Genomic DNA, 21,460 nt, shown 5'->3' with positions numbered 1-21,460 from the left:
ATGCTCAGTCTAGCTTTCATAGTAGGGTTTGAGCTGTTATCTCACCTGCAGTCTTTTCTCCTTGCTCGTCTGAATACTATTTGCTCAAGGCAGGTTACTATCGTAACTCCAGCCAACGCACTCTTTCACCTCAATCATTGTTCAGAAGACATTTTTTGCCTTAAAGTCTTGACTATATCATTTGGTATTTTGTGGTTTGCTATCTTGTCTTATTGAGCTTTTCAAAGAAACAGCTTTGGTTTCATTAATTTTTATGGTTTTTCTCTTTTTTGTTGCGTTGATTTTTTTTTTCTTTTTGAGATGGGGTCTCTGTGACCCAGGTTGGTGTGCAGTGTCGCAATCTCAGCTCACTGTAACCTCTGCCTCCCAGGCTCAGGAGACCCTCCCACCTTAGCCTCCCAAGTAGCTGGGACCACAGGCACATGCCACCATGCCTGGCTGATTTTTCTTTGTAGTTTGGATACAGACAGTTTCGCCATGTTGCCCAGGCTGGTCTTGAATTCCTGAGCTCAGGTAATCCACCCCCTGGGCTCCCAAAGTGCTGGGACTGTAGGTGTGAGCCACCACACCTGGCCTTGTTGCATTGATTTCTTCTCTTATCATAGCCATCCCTTTGCTAGTTTGTTAAGGTAAAAGGTTAGATTATCAATTTTAGACCTTTCTCTTTTTTTTTTTTTTTTTTTTTTTGAGACGGAGTCTCGCCCTGTCACTCAGGTTGAAGTACAGTGGCGCGATCTCTGCTCACTGCAAGCTCCATCTCCCGGGTTCATGCCATTCTTCTGCCTCAGCTCCCGAGTAGCTGGGACTACAGGTGCCCGCCACCACACCCGGCTAATTTTTTTTTTTTTGTATTTTTACTAGAGACACGGTTTCACCGTGTTTGCCAGGATGGTCTCGATCTCCTGATCACCTCCTGATCCGTTCACCTTGGCCTCCCAAAGTGTTGGGATTACAGGTGTGAGCCGCCGTGCCGGCCTAGACCTTTTTCTTTTTCTTTTTCTTTTTCTTTTTTTTTTTTTTGAGATGGAGTCTCACTCTCTCGCCCAGGCTGGAGTGCAGTGGCGCAATCTCGGCGCACTGCAACCTCCGCCCTCTGAGTTCAAGCGATTCTCCTGCCTCAGCCTCCTGAGTAGCTAGGATTACAGGTGCCTGCCACTGCACCCGACTAATTTTTTTTTGTATTTTTAGTAGAGACAGGGTTTCACCATCTTGGCCAGGCTGATCTTGAACTCTTGACCTCGTGATCCACCTGCCTCGGCCTCCCAAAGTGCTGGGATTACAGGCATGAGCCACCGTGCCCGGCTGACCTTTCTCTTTTTTTTTTTTTTTTTTTTTTTTTTTTTTTTTTTTTTGAGACAGAGTCTTGCTCTGTCGCCCAGGCTGGAGTACAGTGGCGCGATCTTGGCTCACTGCAACCTCTGCCTCCTGGGTTCATGTCATTCTCCTGCCTCAGCCTCCTGAGTAGCTGGGAGTACAGGCACCCGCCACCACGCCCAGCTAAATTTTGTATTTGTAGTAGAAACGGGGTTTCACCGTGTTAGCCGAGATGGTCTCGATCTCCTGACCTCGTGATCCACCCGCCTCAGCCTCCCAGAGTGCTGGGATTACAGGTGTGAGCCACCATGCCTGGCCAACCTTTCTCTTTTTCTAATAGAATTATTCACTTCTGTAAATTTTCCTCTCAGCATTGCTTTAGCTGCATTCCTCCCCTTTTTTTTTTTTTTTTTTTGAGGTGGAGTCTCACATTGTCACCCTGGCTAGAGTGCAGTGGCAGGATCTTGGCTCACTGCAACCTCCACCTACCCTGTTCAAGCGATTCTCCTGCCTCAGCCTCCCAAGTAGCTGGGATTACAGGTGTCTGCCACCACACCCAGCTAATTTTTTTTTGTATTTTTAGTAGAGACAGGGTTTCACCATGTTGGCCAGGCTGGTCTTGAACTCCTGACCTCGTGATTTACCCGCCTTGGCTTCCCAAAGTGCTGGGATTACAGATATGAGCCATCGTGCCCGGCCCCATTCCTCACATTTTAATATGTTGTGTTTTCATTTTTATTTAGTTAAAAGTATATTCTAATTTCCCTTATGAGTTCATATTCCACCTTAGGTTGTTTCAAACTATGCTGTTTACATATTTGGGGGTTTCCCTTATTAGTTTCTACTTTGATTCCATTATGATTAGGAAAGATGTTCTATGTGATATCTTAGTTTTAAAAAATGTATCAAGATTTTTTTTAAAATAATTAATTTAGAGGTGGGGTCTCACTCTTGCCTAGGTTGGACTCAAACTCCTGGGTGCAGGTGATCCTCCTGCCTCAGCCTTCCAAAGAGTTGGGATTACGGGCATGAGCTACTGCACCTGGCTGAGGCTGACTTTTTTTTTTTTTTTTTTTTTTTTTTTTTGAGACGGAGTCTCGCTCTTTCACCCAGGCTGGAGTGCAGTGGCGCGATCTCGGCTCACTGCAGGCTCCACCCCCCGGGGTTCACGCCATTCTCCTGCCTCAGCCTCCCGCGTAGCTGGGACTACAGGCGCCTGCCACCTCGCCTGGCTAATTTTTTTGTATTTTTAGTAGAGACGGGGTTTCACCGTCTTAGCCAGGATGGTCTCAATCTCCTGACCTTGTGATCTGCCCGCCTCGGCCTCCCAAAGTGCTGGGATTACAGGCGTGAGCCACCGCGCCCGGCCAAGGCTGACTTTTTGATGTCCTAGCATACAGTCTATCTTGGTGCCCGTCCCATGTGTGCTGGAAAATATCTGTTAATCTGTATTCTGCTGTTGTTAGGTTGAGTGTTTTACAAACATCAGGGCCAGTCAATTGGTTACATTGCTCAAGTCTTCTATATCCTTAGTGATATTTTTTGTATACTTCTATCGATTACTGAGGAGTATTAGAACTCTCCAGTAATCCCAGCAGTTTGGGAGGCTGAGGCTAGTGGATTGCTTGAGCACAAGAGTTTGAGACCAGCCTGGGCAACGTAGTGAAACCCCATTTCTACAAAAAAATACAAAAATTAGCTGGATGTGGTGGTACATGCCTGTAGTCCCAGCTACTTGGAAGGCTGAGGTGGGAGAGTTTCTTGAGCCTGGGAGGTGGAGGCTGCAATGAGTGGAGAGAGATGGTGCCATTGCCCTCCAGCCTGGGCAACAGAGCAAGACCCTGTCTTGCTTGAGAGAAAGCTCCAGCTATAGCTGTGAGTTTATTGTCTTTCAGGTCCATCATTTTTGAAATTCTGTTACTAGTTACATAATGTATTTAGGATCATTAGGTCTTCTGAACAAGTTGACTACTTTATCGTATCAAATATCCCTCTGTATTCCTGATAGCATTCCATGGTCTGAAGTCTTTGTCTTACATCAGTAGTGCCACTCCAGGTTTGTTTTGTGTTTGCATGGGTGTATTTTTCCATCTTTTTACTGTTAATCTGTGTCTTTGTAACTAAAGTTTATTTCCTATAGACAGCATATGGTTGGATCTTTTTTTTTATTTGTTGAGATGGAGTCTCTCCCTTTGTTGCCCAGGCTGGAGTGCAGTGGCATGATCTTGGCTCAGTGCAACCTCTGCCTCCCGAGTTCAAGCAATTCTCCTACCTCAGCCTCCCAAGAAACTGAGACTACAGGCGCACGCCACCACGCCCAGCTAATTTTTGTATTTTTAGTAGAGACGGGGTCTCACCATGCTGTCCAGGCTGGTTTCAAACTCCTGACCCCAAGGCCCGCCTCAGCCTCCCAAAGTGCTTAGGATTACAGGTGTGAGCCACCATGCCCGGCCTTTTTATTTAAATCCAGTTTGACAATGTTTGCCTTACAAATGGTCTAAATACCTCAATTAAGGTTAATGTAACTATCACTGTGGCAGTGTAGCTCAGTTTAAATCTACCGTCTTATTATTTTTTAAAATTATTTTTTCTGCTTTTCTCTTGTCCTGCTTTCTGAATTTAGTTGTTTTGTGACTTTATCTCCACTTTCACTTATTTGGCTACGTGGTTTTTTTCTAATTGTTTGCTCTAAGGTTTACAGTATACATCCCTCACTTACTGTGATCTGTTGTGACCATTAGTCTACTACGGATCACTTCACGTATAGTACAAGAACCTTAGAATAATACACTTGAGGTTCCGCTCCCACTCTTAGTAGTAGTTTTGTCATAACATTTTAATTGTACATGTAATATAAGTGCTATAATACTTTGTTACTCTTTTTGCTTTGAACAGCCTTTATCTTTTGTAGAAATTGCAAAATGAGAAAAAATATTTTTTGCATTTTACCCACACACTTACTATTCCTGGTGTTCTTCACTAGTTTGTATAGCTCCATCTGGTGTGCTTTTTCTTTTTCTTTTTTTTTTTTTTTTTTTTTTGAGACAGAGTCTCACTCTGTCTCCCAGGCTGGAGTGCAGTGGTGCGATCTCAGCTCACTGCATCCTCTGCCTCCTGGGTTCAATTTTTGTATTTTTAGTAGAGACGGTTTCATGTTGGCCAGGCTGGTCTTGAACTCCTGACCTCAGGTGATCCACCCACCTCGGCCTCCCAAAGTGCTGGGATGACAGGTGTGAGCCACCACGCCTGGCCCAGGGGAACCATTTTCTTTTTTTTTTTTTTTTTTTTTTTTTTTTTTTTTTTCCTGAGATGGAGTCTCACTCTGTTGCCAGGCTGGAGTACAGTGGCAAGATCTCAGCTCACTGCAGCCTCCACCTCCCGAGTTCAAGCGATTATCCTGCCTCAGCCTCCTGAGTAGCTGGGATTACAGGCATCTGCCACCACACCTGGCTAATTCTTGTATTTTTAGTAGAAACAGAGTTTTGCCATGTTGGCCAGGCTGGTCTCCAACTCCTGGGCTCAAGCAGTCCTCCCACCTTGGCCTCCCAAAGTGCTGGGATTATAGGCATGAGCCACCGTGCCCAGCCTCATTGTGGTTTTGCTATTTCCCTAGTGACTAATGATGTTGAATTCAAATCTTTCTTGACTAGTAGGGATAAAACTAACTGGATCAAGTAGTCTCCACCCTCCCCGCCCCTGGCTCATCTGTAATTTACTTTTTTTTCTACTATCTTTAGATTGTGAATAAGTGGAATACAGCTCTCATTGGCCTTATGACATACTTTCGGGAGGCTGTGGTGAACACCCAAGAGCTCTTGGACTTACTGGTAAAGTGTGAGAACAAGATCCAGACACGTATCAAGATTGGACTCAACTCCAAGATGCCAAGTCGGTTCCCCCCGGTTGTGTTCTACACCCCTAAGGAGCTGGGTGGACTCGGCATGCTCTCAATGGGCCATGTGCTCATCCCCCAGTCCGACCTCAGGTACAGCCCGGTTAAACGTATTTCTAAATCCTATTGCTCAAGCCCTAAAGGAAGTGGGTATTTCTTTAGTTTTAGGCTTTATCTTTTCTCTAATCTCGGTTGTACCCCCAAACAGGTGATCCAAACAGACAGATGTAGGTATCACACACTTTCGTTCAGGAATGAGCCATGAAGAAGACCAGCTCATTCCCAACTTGTACCGCTACATACAGCCATGGGAGAGCGAGTTCATTGATTCTCAGCGGGTCTGGGCTGAGTACGCACTCAAGAGGCAAGAGGCCATTGCTCAGAACAGGTGGGCACCTAGGAGGGCATGCCAACCCTGGGGCAGGGGCAGGTGGTGGCCTTTGAACTGTGTGGAGTTCAGGGTCAGAGCATGCCATAGTTGTATGGAGGTGAGAAGGCTGGTTCTACTGACCCTAATTATTTTTGGCCAGGAAGGAGTGCTGAGCTCCTCATGTGAGATCGCGTTTTGACTTGAATCTTTCTTTTTTTGGAAGACGCCTGACTTTAGAAGACCTAGAAGATTCATGGGATCGTGGCATTCCTCGAATCAATACCCTCTTCCAGAAGGACCGGCACACACTGGCTTATGATAAGGGCTGGCGTGTCAGAACTGACTTTAAGCAGTATCAGGTATGTAGAGGGGGAGGAGATTTTCCCTGAGTCAGGACAATCCATGGCTATCCCAGAAACTTGGGGCAGTAGGCACCCAGAAGCTTGACCGTGCCTGCCTTGCCATCTAGGTTTTGAAGCAGAATCCGTTCTGGTGGACACACCAGCGGCATGATGGGAAGCTCTGGAACCTGAACAACTACCGTACAGACATGATCCAGGCCCTGGGTGGTGTGGAAGGCATTCTGGAACACACACTCTTCAAGGGCACTTACTTCCCTACCTGGGAGGGGCTTTTCTGGTGAGGATTCTCCCCTCTTAGAGGGACCTATCACAACCCTTTGAGCTCATCTCTTGTGTGCCTCTGTGATTTCCTGTGGTGTTTCCCAGACATTCACATCCAGAAGGTCAGCAGTGTGCTGGAAGATGGCAGGATATCACCTCACCTGCTTCTCTTGCTCCCCAGGGAGAAGGCCAGTGGCTTTGAGGAATCTATGAAGTGGAAGAAGCTAACTAATGCTCAGCGATCAGGACTGAACCAGATTCCCAATCGTAGATTCACCCTCTGGTGGTCCCCGACCATCAATCGAGCCAATGTGAGTGTGATTGACACTGGAGATGGGAAGCTAAAAACAGTTGCTTCTTCTTGCCTTGGTTATGTCATGAGCGCCCGAGTCTCTTGATCTCTAATGTCACATTGTCATTTTCCTGGCAGGTATATGTAGGCTTTCAGGTGCAGCTAGACCTGACGGGTATCTTCATGCATGGCAAGATCCCCACGCTGAAGATCTCTCTCATCCAGATCTTCCGAGCTCACTTGTGGCAGAAGATCCATGAGAGCATTGTTATGGACTTATGTCAGGTGGGCTGGAATCGAGGAGAGAGGGTGCTGTAAAGAGTCAGCTCACGTGGGCAGGAATCGAGGGGAGAAGGTGCTGTACAGAGTCAGCTCAGGTGGAATCGCGAGGAGAGGGTGCTGTACAGAGTCAGCTAAGCTTGCTCTTTTGCACATGGGAAATCCACCCTGGAAGCTCTGACGATGAGACCCCTGTTGCCTCATTATCTTATTGTACAAACTCTGATTTTAATTGGGTTTCCTTAACAAGTCTTAATCTCTCCATCTTTTCCTTCAGGTGTTTGACCAGGAACTCGATGCACTGGAAATTGAGACAGTACAAAAGGAGACAATCCATCCCCGAAAGTCATATAAGATGAACTCTTCCTGTGCAGATATCCTGCTCTTTGCCTCCTATAAGTGGAATGTCTCCCGGCCCTCATTGCTGGCTGACTCCAAGTAAGTGCCTCAGGACCCAGCCCTAGGCAGCCAGGACACTTTCGTTTTCCTGTTCTTCTAGCCCTACAACTTTAGGAATTGTCCCTGTCTGCCTTTGTTTCAAACTTGGAGCCAGTGCTACCCCTGGAGCCTATCAACACCCTTAGTCAGATCTGCTGATTCCCTGAGGTCTTGCTGATCTGCAACAAGTTGGTGGAGTGGGTGGGATGGTTTTGGGATTTAAGTGGTTCTGGTTCTGGGGACATTGGTTATGCCCATGGTTTCCTAGAAGCTTGAACCCTCTTCATCCTCAGGGATGTGATGGACAGCACCACTACCCAGAAATACTGGATTGACATCCAGTTGCGCTGGGGGGACTATGATTCCCACGACATTGAGCGCTATGCCCGGGCCAAGTTCCTGGACTACACCACGGACAACATGAGTATCTACCCTTCACCCACAGGTGTACTCATCGCCATTGACCTGGCCTATAACTTGCACAGGTGAGTTGAGGCTCAGGACCGTGTATTTTCAGGCCAGGCGCAGTGGCTCACACCTGTAATCCCAGCACTTTGGGAGGCCGAGGTGAGCAGATTGCCTGAGCTCAGGAGTTTGAGACCAGTTTGGGCAACATGGTGAAACCCTAGCTCTACTAAAATACAAAAAATTAGCTGGGCGTGGTGGTCCGCGCCTGTAGTCCCAGCTACTCAGAAGGCTGAGGTGGGAGAATTACTTGAACCTGGGAGGCGGAGCTTGCAGTGAACCGAGATGGCACCACTGCGCTCCAGCCTGGGCGACAGAGCTAGACTCCATCTCAAAGAAAAAAATAATAATAATAAAAAATAACCCATGTATTTTCCATTAGCTCCATACTTTAATGTAGTCATACTTTTTTACTTTACCTAAGTGACAGGAAGTGGCCCATTCCTCCTGTGGGTCACTGATTCTCTTCTCCAGCCTGTATGTACACATGAGCAGAGTGTTGTCAGCCTGGCCAACAGTCTTTCTTCCTCTGTAGAGTTGGCAGTTTGTCTTGTCTGGGGCTGTCAGCCTGGTCTTAACTTTTCTTGACCGTTTTATCCTCACAGTGCCTATGGAAACTGGTTCCCAGGCAGCAAGCCTCTCATACAGCAGGCCATGGCCAAGATCATGAAGGCAAACCCTGCCCTGTATGTGTTACGTGAACGGATCCGCAAGGGGCTACAGCTCTATTCATCTGAGCCCACTGAGCCTTATTTGTCTTCTCAGAACTATGGGGAGCTCTTCTCCAACCAGATTATCTGGTTTGTGGATGACACCAACGTCTACAGAGTGACCATTCACAAGGTGAGTGTTAGCAGCAGTGTATGGGTGCGGGACTCTGTACATGGCTGTGGGAGAGTTAATGGGCTAAGTGTGTACACATGCTGGGAAGAAGACAGGATGGTGATGTGTAGGCCATGCTAACAAATGCGGTCCTTCTCTAGACCTTTGAAGGGAACTTGACAACCAAGCCCATCAATGGAGCCATCTTCATCTTCAACCCACGCACAGGGCAGCTGTTCCTCAAGATAATCCACACATCCGTGTGGGCGGGACAGAAGCGTTTGGGGCAGGTGAGCAGGTTTAAAGATGAAGAGGCCATAGAACCATGTTGCCTCTTATTCTTGGGGTGGACTTGGTAATATTTACTGGTTTGTTAGATGAAAGGCTAAGAACATCTCATTTGAACTTATCCCCTGAATTCCTTGGGAAGTATTCTGTGGGAGGTCTAAGAGTATATGAGGTGCTTTGTTCCCTTCCAGCTGGTCTGTTTCCTGAATTTCTAACCTTGAACAGGGCTATCAAAAATCATTTTTCCAAAGGCAACGCATATTCTTTTTTTTTGAGCAGGAGTCTCACTCTGTCGCCCAGGCCGGAGCACAGTGGTGCAATCTCAGTTGACTGCAAGCTCCGCCTCCAGGGTTCACGCCATTCTCCTGCCTTAGCCTCCCGAGTAGCTGGGACTACAGGCGCCCGCCACCACACCCGGCTAATTTTTTTTTTTATTTTTTAGTAGAGACGGGGTTTCAACGTGTTAGCCAGGATGGTCTCGATCTCCTGACCTCGTGATCTGCCCGCCTCGGCCTCCCAAAGTGCTGGGATTACAGGTGTGAGCCACCGCGTCTGGCCAGCAACGCATACTCTCTCTTTTTTTTTTTTTTTTTTTTTTGAGACGGAGTCTTGCTCTGTTGCCCAGGCTGGAGTGCAGTGGCCTGATCTCAGCTCATTGCAAGCTCTGCCTCCCGGGTTCACGCCATTCTCCTGCCTCAGCCTCCCAAGTAGCTGGGACTACAGGTGCCCGCCACCACGCCCGGCTAAATTTTTTGTATTTTTATTTTTATTTATTTATCTGTTTTTTTTTTTTTTTTTTTTTTTTTTTTTCTGAGACGGAGTCTCGCTGTCGCCCAGGCTGGAGTGCAGTGGCGCCATCTCTGCTCACTGCAAGCTCCGCCTCCTGGGTTCACGCCATTCTCCTGCCTCAGCCTCCCGAGTAGCTGGGACTACAGGCACCCGCTACTATGCCTGGATAAGTTTTTTGTATTTTTAGTAGAGATGGGGTTTCACTATGTTAGCCAGGATGGTCTCGATCTCCTGACCTCGTGATCCACCCGCCTCGGCCTCCCAAAATGCTGAGATTACAGGCGTGAGCCACCGCGCCCAGCCTAATTTTTTGTATTTTTAGTAGAGACGGGGTTTCACCATGTTGGCCAGGATGGTCTTGATCTCCTGACCTCATGATCCACCCGCTTCAGCCTCCCAAAGTGCTGGGATTACAGGCTTGAGCCACCGCGTCTGGCCCAGCAACGCATATTCTTGAAACATCCACTTTGACCAAATCTCTACCTCAGAACTCTTGCTGAATTAACTCTTCTTTAGCTTCCTAGACATTCAACATCTGGCTGGGCTGTATCTGTCCAGCCAGTTTCTCTTCCTTTACATTTGTAGCATGTTTCATCTTACATTCAGTCCAGGATCTTAGTAACCCAAACCCCTGTTGCTCATCTCCATATCTGTGTTTTGCTTATATTTTTCTTTCTAGAATGAACTCCCCTCTTTGCTCTTAAACACAGTCCCTCCTTAAGACACATTTTTTTGTGCAGCTTTTTTCTGATCCTGGTAGCCTTAATTTCTTTTGTTCCTGAACTCTGTAAAACAGTATATAGTTTAGCACATACTCTTGTGTCAGCTTGTGGTATTGTCTTGTTGAAAGGGGCTGTCAGCCTGGTCATTGGACAAGGCCATTTGATACTCTTTCTACCTTCTAAGTGCCTAACATTTAATGTTCAGTAGAAACATAGTTGGATTATTTCAAAACTAGGATATTCTGTTCTAGTTGATCTGGGAGGGTAGAGACTAAATTTCCATTTTCTTCTCTTGCTTTTAAGTTGGCTAAGTGGAAGACAGCTGAGGAGGTGGCCGCCCTGATCCGATCTCTGCCTGTGGAGGAGCAGCCCAAGCAGATCATTGTCACCAGGAAGGGCATGCTGGACCCACTGGAGGTAAGAGGGTTGGGGGGGTAGGAGAAAAGATACCTTGAGACTTTTAGGCTGTTTCTCATCTTGGACTTGATCTTGTCTTAGGTGCACTTACTGGACTTCCCCAATATTGTCATCAAAGGATCGGAGCTCCAACTCCCTTTCCAGGCGTGTCTCAAGGTGGAAAAGTTTGGGGATCTCATCCTTAAAGCCACTGAGCCCCAGATGGTTCTCTTCAACCTCTATGATGACTGGCTCAAGACTATTTCATCTTACACGGTATGAACCTCGGGAAGAGAAGACCGCTGGAGGAGGAGTAGGTTTAGGGTTAGGAGAAGATCCTATGTCTTAGGTTTTTGCCATTTTCACATTTTTAGCCTATAGATTGGGTGAGAACTCTGTTGACTTTCATGAGAGTTTAAGACCTTAAAGTTAAAAATCAACTCTTGGGGCCGGGCACAGTGGCTCACCCCTGTAATCCCAGCAATTTGGGAGGCTGAGGTGGGTGAATCACCTGAGGTCAGGAGTTCCAGATCAGGCTGGCCAACATGATGAGACCCCATCTCTACTAAAAATACAACAAAATTAGCTGAGTGTGGTGGGACGCACCTGTAGTCCCAGCTACTCGGGAGGCTGAGGCACCAGAATCACTGGAACCCAGGAGGCAGAGGTTGCAGTGAGCCGAGATGGCACCACTGCACTCCAGCCTGGGCGACAGAGTGAGACTGTCTCAAAAAAAAAAAAAAAGGCCGGGCACAGTGGCTCACACCTGTAATCCCAGCACTTTGGGAGGCCGAGGCAGCGGATCATGAGATCAGGAGATGGAGACCATCCTGGCTAACACGGTGAAACCCCATCTCTATTAAAAATACAAAAAATTAGCCGGGTGTGGTGGCGGGCGCCTGTAATCGCAGCTATTCGGGAGGCTGAGGCAGGAGAATGGTGTGAACCCGGGAGGCGGAGCTTGCAGTGAGCCAAGATCATGCCACTCTACTCCAGCCTGGGCGACAGAGCGAGACTCCATCTCAAAAAAAAAAAAAAAAAAAAAAAAAATCTTGGGTTTCATGAAAGATTAGGATTAAAGCGGGAGAGCCTCAAGCAGCTGACCTACCCCACTCTTCCAAATCTTTTCCCAGGCCTTCTCCCGTCTCATCCTGATTCTGCGTGCCCTACATGTGAACAATGATAGGGCAAAAGTGATCCTGAAGCCAGACAAGACTACTATTACAGAACCACACCACATCTGGCCCACTCTGACTGACGAAGAATGGATCAAGGTCGAGGTGCAGCTCAAGGATCTGATCTTGGCTGACTACGGCAAGAAAAACAAGTGAGCAGTGCTGGTGGGGAGACAGACAGGAGGTCTATATATGGTTTTCTGGGGTTTGGAAGCACTTAGGCTTAGAAGTTTCTCAAGAAGGCCAGGTGTGGTGGTTCACACCTGTAATCCCAGCACTTTGGGAGGCCAAGGTGGGTAGATCATTTGAGGTCAGGAGTTTGAAACCATCCTGGCCAACATGGTGAAACCCCGTCTCTACTAAAAATACAAAAATTAGCCGGGTGCAGTTGTGCTCACTTGTAATCCCAGCTACTCAGGAGGCTGAGGCAGGAGAATTGCTTGAACGTTGTGGGCAACGGTTGCGGTGAGCCGAGATCGCGCCACTGCACTCCAGCCTAGGTGACAAGAGTGAGACTCTGTCTCCAAAAAAATAAAGAAGTTTCTCAAGAAATTATCTTGTCTTAGCCAGGCTTGAGTGCTCATGCTAGTAATACCAGCGCTTTGGGAGGCCAAGGTGGGAGGATTGCACGAGGCAGGAGTTGAAACCAGCCTGATCACCAAAAGAGACTGACCCCATCTCTACCAAAAAAAAATTTAAAACAGGTGTGGTGGTACACGCCTGTAGTCCCAGCTTCTTGGGGGCTGAGGCAGGAGGCTTGCTTGAGCCCGGGAGTTTGAGGCTGCAGTGAGCCATGATTATGCCACTGCACTCCAGCCTGGGCGACAGAGCGAGACCCTGTCTTGAAAACAAGGAAAGAAGTTATCTTACAGAGTCTCATAGAAGAGAGATACGGCAGTGTCTTCCAATAGTATGGGAAGCGTCCGTGTTTTAGGGCTTCAGTCTGACTCTTGGCCATTGTTTCTCACTGTTGCCATTTCGAACAGGGCATTTCTTTACTGTCCATACATGGTAAGAATCTTGAACATCCGAGACCCTAAGTATCCAAGACTGCTACCAGCACAGACACACCTTCCTCCCCCCGTCTCCCTCCCTGTCATCGTGGCAACCAAAACTATCCATAGGGTGACGGACAATACCACCTCTGATTAAGAACCAGTAGTCTAGGGTTTCTGGGGTTTCCATTTCTGAGAATTGTTTCCTGCCAGAGCATTGTTTTGGTCAAGGAAGCGTGGGGTTTACGGATGCTGAACAGTGGGAAGCTGCACACGCAGTGTGCCGCCGTCCTGCTTGGATCTGACAAATCTTGGAAGTGTTAGTGCACCTCCGTTTCACACTTCCTGTAGAAGCAGCTCTTGCGGATTGTCTGGGGCATGAGTATAGGCTGCCCTGTCCTACCAAGTTACACCCTTTCCATTGAGGCAAAAGTGACCAAGGGGAAGGGATCCTTGTAATAGAACCCACACTATCCCACAGTGTGAACGTGGCATCACTGACACAATCAGAAATTCGAGACATCATCCTGGGTATGGAGATCTCGGCACCGTCACAGCAGCGGCAGCAGATCGCTGAGATCGAGAAGCAGACCAAGGAACAGTCGCAGCTGACGGCAACACAGACTCGCACTGTCAACAAGCATGGTGATGAGATCATCACCTCCACCACCAGCAACTATGAGACCCAGACTTTCTCATCCAAGACTGAGTGGAGGGTCAGGTACTGTCGGGCAAGAGGGTGGGGATGGAAAGGCCGGCTGCACTACCTAAGGTGCTGGGCTGAGCGATGCTGACACTCCCTGCCTGTTTTTAGGGCTATCTCTGCTGCCAACCTGCACCTAAGGACCAATCACATCTATGTTTCATCTGACGACATCAAGGAGACTGGCTACACCTACATCCTTCCTAAGAATGTGCTTAAGAAGTTCATCTGCATATCTGACCTTCGGGCCCAAGTGAGTAAGTGGACTCAGCTAGGCCACAGTGTGTGCCCAACACATTTTGTGCCTAAAACTCAGACCTGAGATTGTCTGGAACTTGAGATGCTGGTTTCAAGATTCATGGATGAGTAATTATACAAGGATAGCCAAAACAACGAGGAGGGTTTTGGCCCCATGAGATAGCAAAAGCTGTGGCAGCTGAGAGAAGGTAGTAAATGTAGTATTGGCCTGATAGTATTTGGAAGAGAACAGATATGGTCAGAAACAAATTCCTGACCAGGTGTGTGCGCTGGCTCACGCCTGTAATCCCAACACTAGGCTGGGCACAGTGGCTAATGCCTGTAATCCCAGCACTTTGGGAGGCCGAGGTGGGTGGATCACCTGAGGTCAGGGGTTTGAGACCAGCCTGACCAATAGGGTGAAACCTCGTCTCTACTAAAAATACAAAAAATTAGCCAGGCATGGTGGCATGCGCCTGTAGTTGCAGCTACTAGGCAGGCTGAGACAGGAGAATTGCTTGAACCCGGGAGGTGAGGTGGAGGTTGCAGTAAGCCAAGATCGCGTCACTGCACTCCAGCCTGGGCAACAGAGCAAGACCCCGTCTAAAAAAACAAAACAAAACAAAAAAAACGTGGCTGTAGTCCCAGCTACTCAGGAGGCTGAGGTTGCTTGAACACAAGCAGTAAGCTTTGATGACCCCACTGCACTCCAGGCTGGGCACAGTGGCTCATGACTGTAATCCCAGCACTGTTGGGAGGCCGAGGTGGGCCCATCTTTTGAGCCCAGGAGTTCAAGACCAGCCTGGGCAACATGACGAAATGGTGTCTCTACAAAAGAAAAAAAAAACTAGCCAGGCATGGTGGCGCACACCTGTAATCTCAGCTCCTCAGGAGGCTGAGGTGGGAGGATCACCTGATCCTGGAGGGTGGTGAGTGTAGTGAGCTGAGATCATGTCACTGCCTGCTAGCCTGGGTGACAGAGTGATACCCTGCTTCAAAAAAGAGAAAAGATGCATAACTTTACTAGTGTATCAGGGATAGTCATAGTTTATGAAACATCATTTTGGGCCAAGGGGGGTGGATCACTTGAGATCAGGAGTTTAAGACCAGCGTGGCCAACATGGCGAAACCCCGTCTCTATTAAATATATGAAAACTAGCGGGGCGTGGTGGCATGTGCCTGTAGTCCCAGCTACTCAGGAAGCTGAGGCAGGAGAATTGCTTGAACCCAGGAGGCGGAGGTTGCAGTGAGCTGAGATCACACCACTGCACTACAGCCTTGCCGACAGAGTGAGACTCCATCTCAGACGCACTATTTAGTGGCTGTCAGGTTGGCAAATTTGAAAAGATTGTTAATATCCTGTGTGGGTGAGTTTATAGTAAACAGATCCTCTTACTTTGTTGGTGATAATGTAAAATTTAAAATAGCACCAAGTGCTGGTTTTCCAGATGTTTTCAGCTTGTGAAAATACATTGAGCTTTATGTATGCTCATTTGCTTATGAATACTATACTTAATAATCAGCTGGGGAGCTTGTGAGTAGCGCAGATTCCTGAACCCCACTCAGGAGATTCTGACGTGGTAAGTCCGAGATGAGGTCCATGTTTAACATTTTGAACAAGCACCCCAGCTGATTCTGATACAGGGAGTTCTGATCACGTTTTAAGAAACTCTGTCCGTGTTCTTGGGAGAAAGAAGGAAACAGAGGGCCGGCAGCTCCAACTCTGAGCTGGTACTAAGAAGAGTTTTGGTTCCTGACCCCTTTGTCTCCAGATTGCAGGATACCTATATGGGGTGAGCCCACCAGATAACCCCCAGGTGAAGGAGATCCGCTGCATCGTGATGGTGCCGCAGTGGGGCACTCACCAGACCGTGCACCTGCCTGGCCAGCTGCCCCAGCATGAGTACCTCAAGGTAATGGGGAGTGATGGAGCCTGGGAGTGTGGAAAAGCCGGTGTGATTCCTGTCTGTGGGTGGGATTCAGCTCTGTACTCCTCTTTACCTATAGGAGATGGAACCCTTAGGTTGGATCCACACTCAGCCCAATGAGTCCCCGCAGTTATCACCCCAGGATGTCACCACCCACGCCAAGATCATGGCTGACAACCCATCTTGGGATGGCGAGAAGACCATTATCATCACATGCAGGTGGGCCTGGGCTCCTTGGGAGGAAGTATGGAGGGGCAGGGATTGCAGGCCAGGGCCCAGAACAGTGGCCCGAGCTGTTACTCTGGTCCCCGTCCCTCCCCCAGCTTCACACCAGGCTCCTGTACGCTGACGGCCTACAAGCTGACCCCCAGTGGCTACGAGTGGGGCCGCCAGAACACAGACAAGGGCAACAACCCCAAGGGCTACCTGCCTTCGCACTACGAGAGGGTGCAGATGCTGCCGTCCGACCGCTTCCTGGGCTTCTTCATGGTCCCCGCCCAGTCCTCATGGAACTACAACTTTATGGGTAGGTGGGAGGAGCCTGGGGATGTGGGGGTAGAAGTAGGGATAAGGTGAGGCCATTGCCCTTTGCACTTGGGGCCTGGCTGGCTTGGAGGTGGCACAGGCCGCATGAGGCAGGAGCCCTGTTAACACTGGCTGTTTCCTTCTCCCCGAAGGTGTTCGGCATGACCCCAACATGAAATATGAGCTGCAGCTGGCGAACCCCAAAGAGTTCTACCACGAGGTGCACAGGCCTTCCCACTTCCTCAACTTCGCTCTCCTGCAGGAGGGGGAGGTTTACTCTGCGGACCGGGAGGACCTGTATGCCTAGTGCCTGTTTCCTGCCTCCTGCTTCAGCCTCCCGAGGCCGCAGCCTCAGCCCCTCCAGACAGGCCACTGACATTCAGCAGTTTGGCCTCTTTCCCTCTGTCTGTGCTTGTGGTGTTGACCTCCTGAAGGCTTGTCATCCTGAATAAAATATTGTAATAAATTTTGTATAAACAGGAGTTCAGGGGCAGGTTTGTTTTTTTTTCCCCCCGAACTCAAATTCTGGATTTAGGTCTAACAGGAGGCTGGACTGGAGCGGTTCACAGCAAGGTGCTGGGCTCAGCTGTGAAGGAGGAGTGTGAGGCCCCTTCCTATTCAGGGCTTCGGGGGAGATAGTCCCAGAACTCAGTGGAGACCTGAGGCGGGGCTGGGCTTTCACACTCCGCTGCCTTGACCACATTTGCTGCTTTCTCTACGAAACTACTTGGAAGCCCTCGCCTCCTTTCCACAGTTGTGGGAGCAGTTGCCCTTTCCCGGGTCTAGGAACTCTGGCTTGTGCTGAGCGGCTGTGGTGTCACACCCAGCCCTTTAAGCTTTCTGTCTCAGTCCTGGACAGGAAAACAAGAACACAGGCAGGCAGTTTGTGTACAGCCGGGCGGAGGCCAGAGACCGGCCGCCTACCTGTCACCTCTCGCCTGGAGCGGGCCACTGCCAAGTTGGCCCCATGACTCCAAACGGGCGGAGCCTGGATTGGGCCTGTGGGGAGGGCGCCACCAAAGTGGCCACTGGCAGCCCTGAGCCTCAGCTCTTGGACGCCTGGCTGGAAGTTGGCTGTCCTGTTTCCTGTGACCTTGGGAGTAGAAAGGACAGGGCCCAGGGGGCCTAGGGCACTATCTCCCTTCCCCACGCCTTCTCCCTTCCTCGTTCCTCCCCACCCTTCTCGCTTCTACCCCGCCCACACCGCCCTAAACGGCTTCCTGGGGCGGAACTGTTTGGCTTTTCCCCGTCCTAGTTGGGGGTGGGGGGCGGGGGGTCGCAGCCCTAAGTCTCTGGGAGACATGGAGCCCAGGAGGGCGGCGCCTGGGGCGCCTGGCTGGGGGTCTCGGGAGGCCGCGGGGTCGGGAACGGCCGCGGAGCTTGTGTACCATCTAGCTGGGGCCCTGGGCACTGAGCTGCAGGATCTGGCGCGCCGTTTTGGACCGGAGGCGGCGGCCGGGCTGGTGCCGCTAGTGGTGCGAGCGCTGGAGCTCTTGGAACAGGCTGCCGTGGGGCCCGCCCCGGACTCGGTGAGTCACGGCCCTCCCCTTGCCACCCACGGGGCCGGCAGGGCCGAAGCCTGAGATTCGGGTCTCCCCAGCTGCAGGTGTCGGCGCAGCAAGCGGAGCAGGAGCTGCGGCGGCTGCGGGAGGAGAACGAGCGCCTCCGCAGGGAGCTGCGCGCGGGGCCACAGGGTAAGCGCAGCCCCGGCCAGGGCAGGGCGGGTGGCGACCGGCTCGGGTCCTCCCCTCCCTCCCGCGGGCCGCGCGCCGCCGCTAAGAACGCCCCTTCCTCAGAGGAGCGCGCGCTGCTGCGGCAGCTCAAGGAGGTCACGGACCGACAGCGTGACGAACTCCGGGCGCACAACTGCGACCTGCGGCAGCGCGGCCAGGAGACCGAGGCGGTGAGGGCGGGGCGCGGGCGGGGCGGGGCTCCGGGGGCGGGGCGGAGAGAGGCAGGCGCGGGGCGGGGCGGGCTCCAGAGGCCCTCGGTGCCCCGCCCACCCCACCCTTTGCTCCGCTCCCAGTTGCAGGAGCAGCTGCAGCGCCTCCTGCTGGTGAACGCTGAGCTGCGGCACAAGCTGGCGGCAGTGCAGACCCAGCTGCGCGCCGCGCAGGACCGCGAGAGGGAGCTCCAGCAGCCTGGCGAAGCTGCGACTCCGCAGGCTAAAGAGCGAGCGCGGGGGCAGGCCGGGCGGCCCAGGCACCAGTACGGACAGGAGCCCGAATGGGCGACCACCGGCGCGGGCGACCACCGGCGCAGGCGCCCCGGGGAACCCTGAGGACCCGGTGAGTGCCGTATGAAGGCAAGGACCCAGCCCAGGACTCAGCGTCCAGCGCTCGGTGGGCGCTCGGGCAAGGTTTGCATGCTGCACAGCAGGTGGGCCAGGAAGCGGGGAGGTGGCAGACAGATATGCGCCCCCGGCCGGCCTCGGCCCCCACTCTCAGCTGGAGCACTGCTCTGTTATCTGTTGGGGCACCCTTGCCCCCCAAGTCTCCCGGCCCGTCACTTCCTCTAGCATTCCCATGATGGCCCTGGGGCGGGGGAGCGCCAGCCGAGGCGACCCTCTGACCATGCCTGTCCTTCCAAAGGCAGAGGCTGCACAGCAGCTGGGGTGCCCCTCGGAGGCAGGGCAGTGCCGCTTCAGTCGGGAGGAGTTTGAGCAGATCCTTCAGGAGAGGAATGAACTCAAAGCCAAAGTGTTCCTGCTCAAGGAGGAGCTGGCCTACTTCCAGCGGTGAGGACGCTGGGAAGCCGGGGGGCCTCCGATCACCCCACATCATTCTCCAGTCATTGACCCGTCCAAAGTGACATGTGCAAGGCCTGCCTTGGGAACTGGGAGGACATGAATTGCACAGCCCTTGCCCTCCTGCAACGTCATCCAGACAGGGGAGAGGGACAGTGCAAAGGGTCGCAGCTGCAGCAGCCAGGGCAGCTCTCCTAGGAGGGGGCCACAGGGCCACCTAAGCTAAGGTCTGAGGGTGTCAGCAAGGCAGAGCGCTTCAGGTGTTCAGGGAAGAGCTGCGTGCACAGGTACCAGGAGTGATGCCTGCGGCTGGCATCTCCACTGCTGGCATCCCCATGGCTGGCATCACCGGGGCTTTCTCCCTCCCTGCCCCTCTTTTGTAGGGAGCTGCTCACAGACCACCGGGTCCCCGGCCTTCTGCTTGAGGCCATGAAGGTGGCTGTCCGGAAGCAGCGGAAGAAGATCAAGGCCAAGATGTTAGGGACACCAGAGGAAGCAGAGAGCAGGTAGGTCCCTGCCTGCATTCCCACTGAGCCAGGCCTCCCTCCCTCATTCTGCTGAGCCTGATGACCCAGCCTGGTCACCCTCTGAGCCCACTGTCTCAGACTGAGGCTGTCACCCCAACCTGGTCACCCCTTGAGCCTCCCTAGCCTGGCCGCTTCTAGGGCCTGCTGACCTGGTCTGGCTGTGTCCCGTGTCCGCTGTCCAGCCTGCGCCCTTCTCCCTGGATCTCACCACTCCCCTTGCCTTGCCTGCCGTCCATTCTGCCTGACGACGCTGCCTCTCCACATTCATTCTTCAAGTTCCTGTCTTGGCTGGGTCTGTTTATTCTCACCGGGGTGAAACTGTAGCCGCGGCTGTGTCAGGGCCTGCTGTGTGTCAAGCTATAAAATAAAGCCTTGGCAGGGCGCGGTGGCTCACGCTTGTAATCCCAGCACTTTGAGAGGCTGAGGTGGGCGGATCACCTGAGGTCAGGAGTTCGAGACCAGCCTGGCCAACATGGTGAAACCCTGTCTCTACTAAAAATACAAAAATTAGCCAGGCGTGGGGACAGGCGCCTGTAATCCCAGCTACTCAGGAGGCTGCGGCAGGAGAATCGGTTGAACCTGGGAGGCGGAGGTTGCAGTGAGCTGAGATCGCGCCACTGCACTCCATCCTGGGCCACAGAGCGAGACCCTGTCTCAAAGAAAAAAAAAATTAAAAATTAAAGCCTCGACATCCTGCATCTCCTCAGGGTTGCCTTCTCACCAACCCCAGGGTCCCTGCAGTCCCTCCATCCCCCCTGCTGGATTCCTGTTGTCCCTCGGGGCCTTGATCAATGGCCCTCACTTCTCCTCTCTCCTCTGTCTCAGTGACGATGAGGATGGCTCGTGGCTTCTGCTCTCCGATGATAAGGGAGATCCTCCCCCACCCCCGGAGTCCAAAATATAGAGTTTGTATGTTGGGGGAAGGGGAAGGGCAAGAGTGTGGGGAGGGAGGAAGGGCCCTGGCTGGTCCTTCTCAGGATCCCCTTTCCCGCTTCTCTGCCTGTCACCCTGCTGTGCTTGGCTCTAAGCACACCCTCCCCTCCTGCTTCTCTGGCCCTGGCCCCCATCACCTTCACACTCCCTCAGGCTGCCCTTTCTTCCCCCTCTCCCCTTTTCTCACCAGCCCCTGCCCTCACCCATATCCTTGACCTCTCTGGCTTCCTGGCTCAAAGTGCCTCTGGCTGTCTCTCTCCAGCTTTGGTCTATGGTATCGGGGTAAAGCCGAATCCTCTGAGGATGAGACCAGCAGCCCTGCACCCAGCAAGCTAGGGGGAGAAGAGGAGGCCCAACCACAGTCGCCAGCTCCTGATCCGCCCTGTTCTGCCCTCCACGAACACCTTTGTCTGGGGGCCTCAGCCGCCCCAGAGGCCTGACTTAGGGGTCTGGCTGTGGAAGGATGCGTGGTCTCAAATGAGGACAGGGCTCCCGCCTTCGCAGCCCTCGCCAGGGGTCTGCCCCAATCCTGGCCTGCACCAGGGCAGGACGGGGGCTCAGCCTGCCTCCCACTCTACGTCTGTACCGAGCCTCTGGGGCCAGATACAAGAGTGCCTCTCTGCGTCTCAGTTTCCCCATCCGTGAAATGAGAGCTGACTGCCTAGCTCCCAGGGCTTTGTGCAGACGGCCTGAGCTCATGTAATAAAGAACTGCCCGTAATACACAGAAACTGTTCTTCACCTGTCTGTCCACGTCTGTGCCGCCTCCCAACCCTGCCAGGAGCAGAGGCTGGCTGAGGGGTCCTCGTGGGTCTCCTTGCTCCGTCACTGGGTGGGGTGGCTTCTTGGAGCTCAGGCCTTGCTTTGGGAGTGTGGCTTGATGGAAAGCCGTGGCTCCCACCCTCACTCCACCCCCTTCCCTGGCCCCGGCACCCAGGGACCTGCAACTTCATTCTTCTGGCCCTTCCAGGCCCAGGCCAGTCAGCCCTGCCATTGCCTTCC

At 51.8% G+C, this 21,460-nt stretch overlaps 2 pseudogenes; both read left to right on the top strand.

Moving 5' to 3' along the window:
• Positions 1–16,735, top strand: part of LOC129470472 (pre-mRNA-processing-splicing factor 8-like) — a 35,977-nt pseudogene extending 19,242 nt beyond the window's left edge.
• Positions 16,736–17,106: 371 nt separating this feature from the next.
• LOC129470494 (rab-interacting lysosomal protein-like) lies at positions 17,107–21,189 on the top strand (annotated as a pseudogene).
• Positions 21,190–21,460: the final 271 nt, after the last annotated feature.

This window comes from Symphalangus syndactylus, chromosome 20 (assembly GCF_028878055.3).
Source record: "Symphalangus syndactylus isolate Jambi chromosome 20, NHGRI_mSymSyn1-v2.1_pri, whole genome shotgun sequence".
Lineage (NCBI taxonomy): Eukaryota > Metazoa > Chordata > Mammalia > Primates > Hylobatidae > Symphalangus > Symphalangus syndactylus.
The sequence above is the reverse complement of the archived record's forward strand: the minus strand, read 5'-3'. Positions and strand labels throughout refer to the sequence as shown.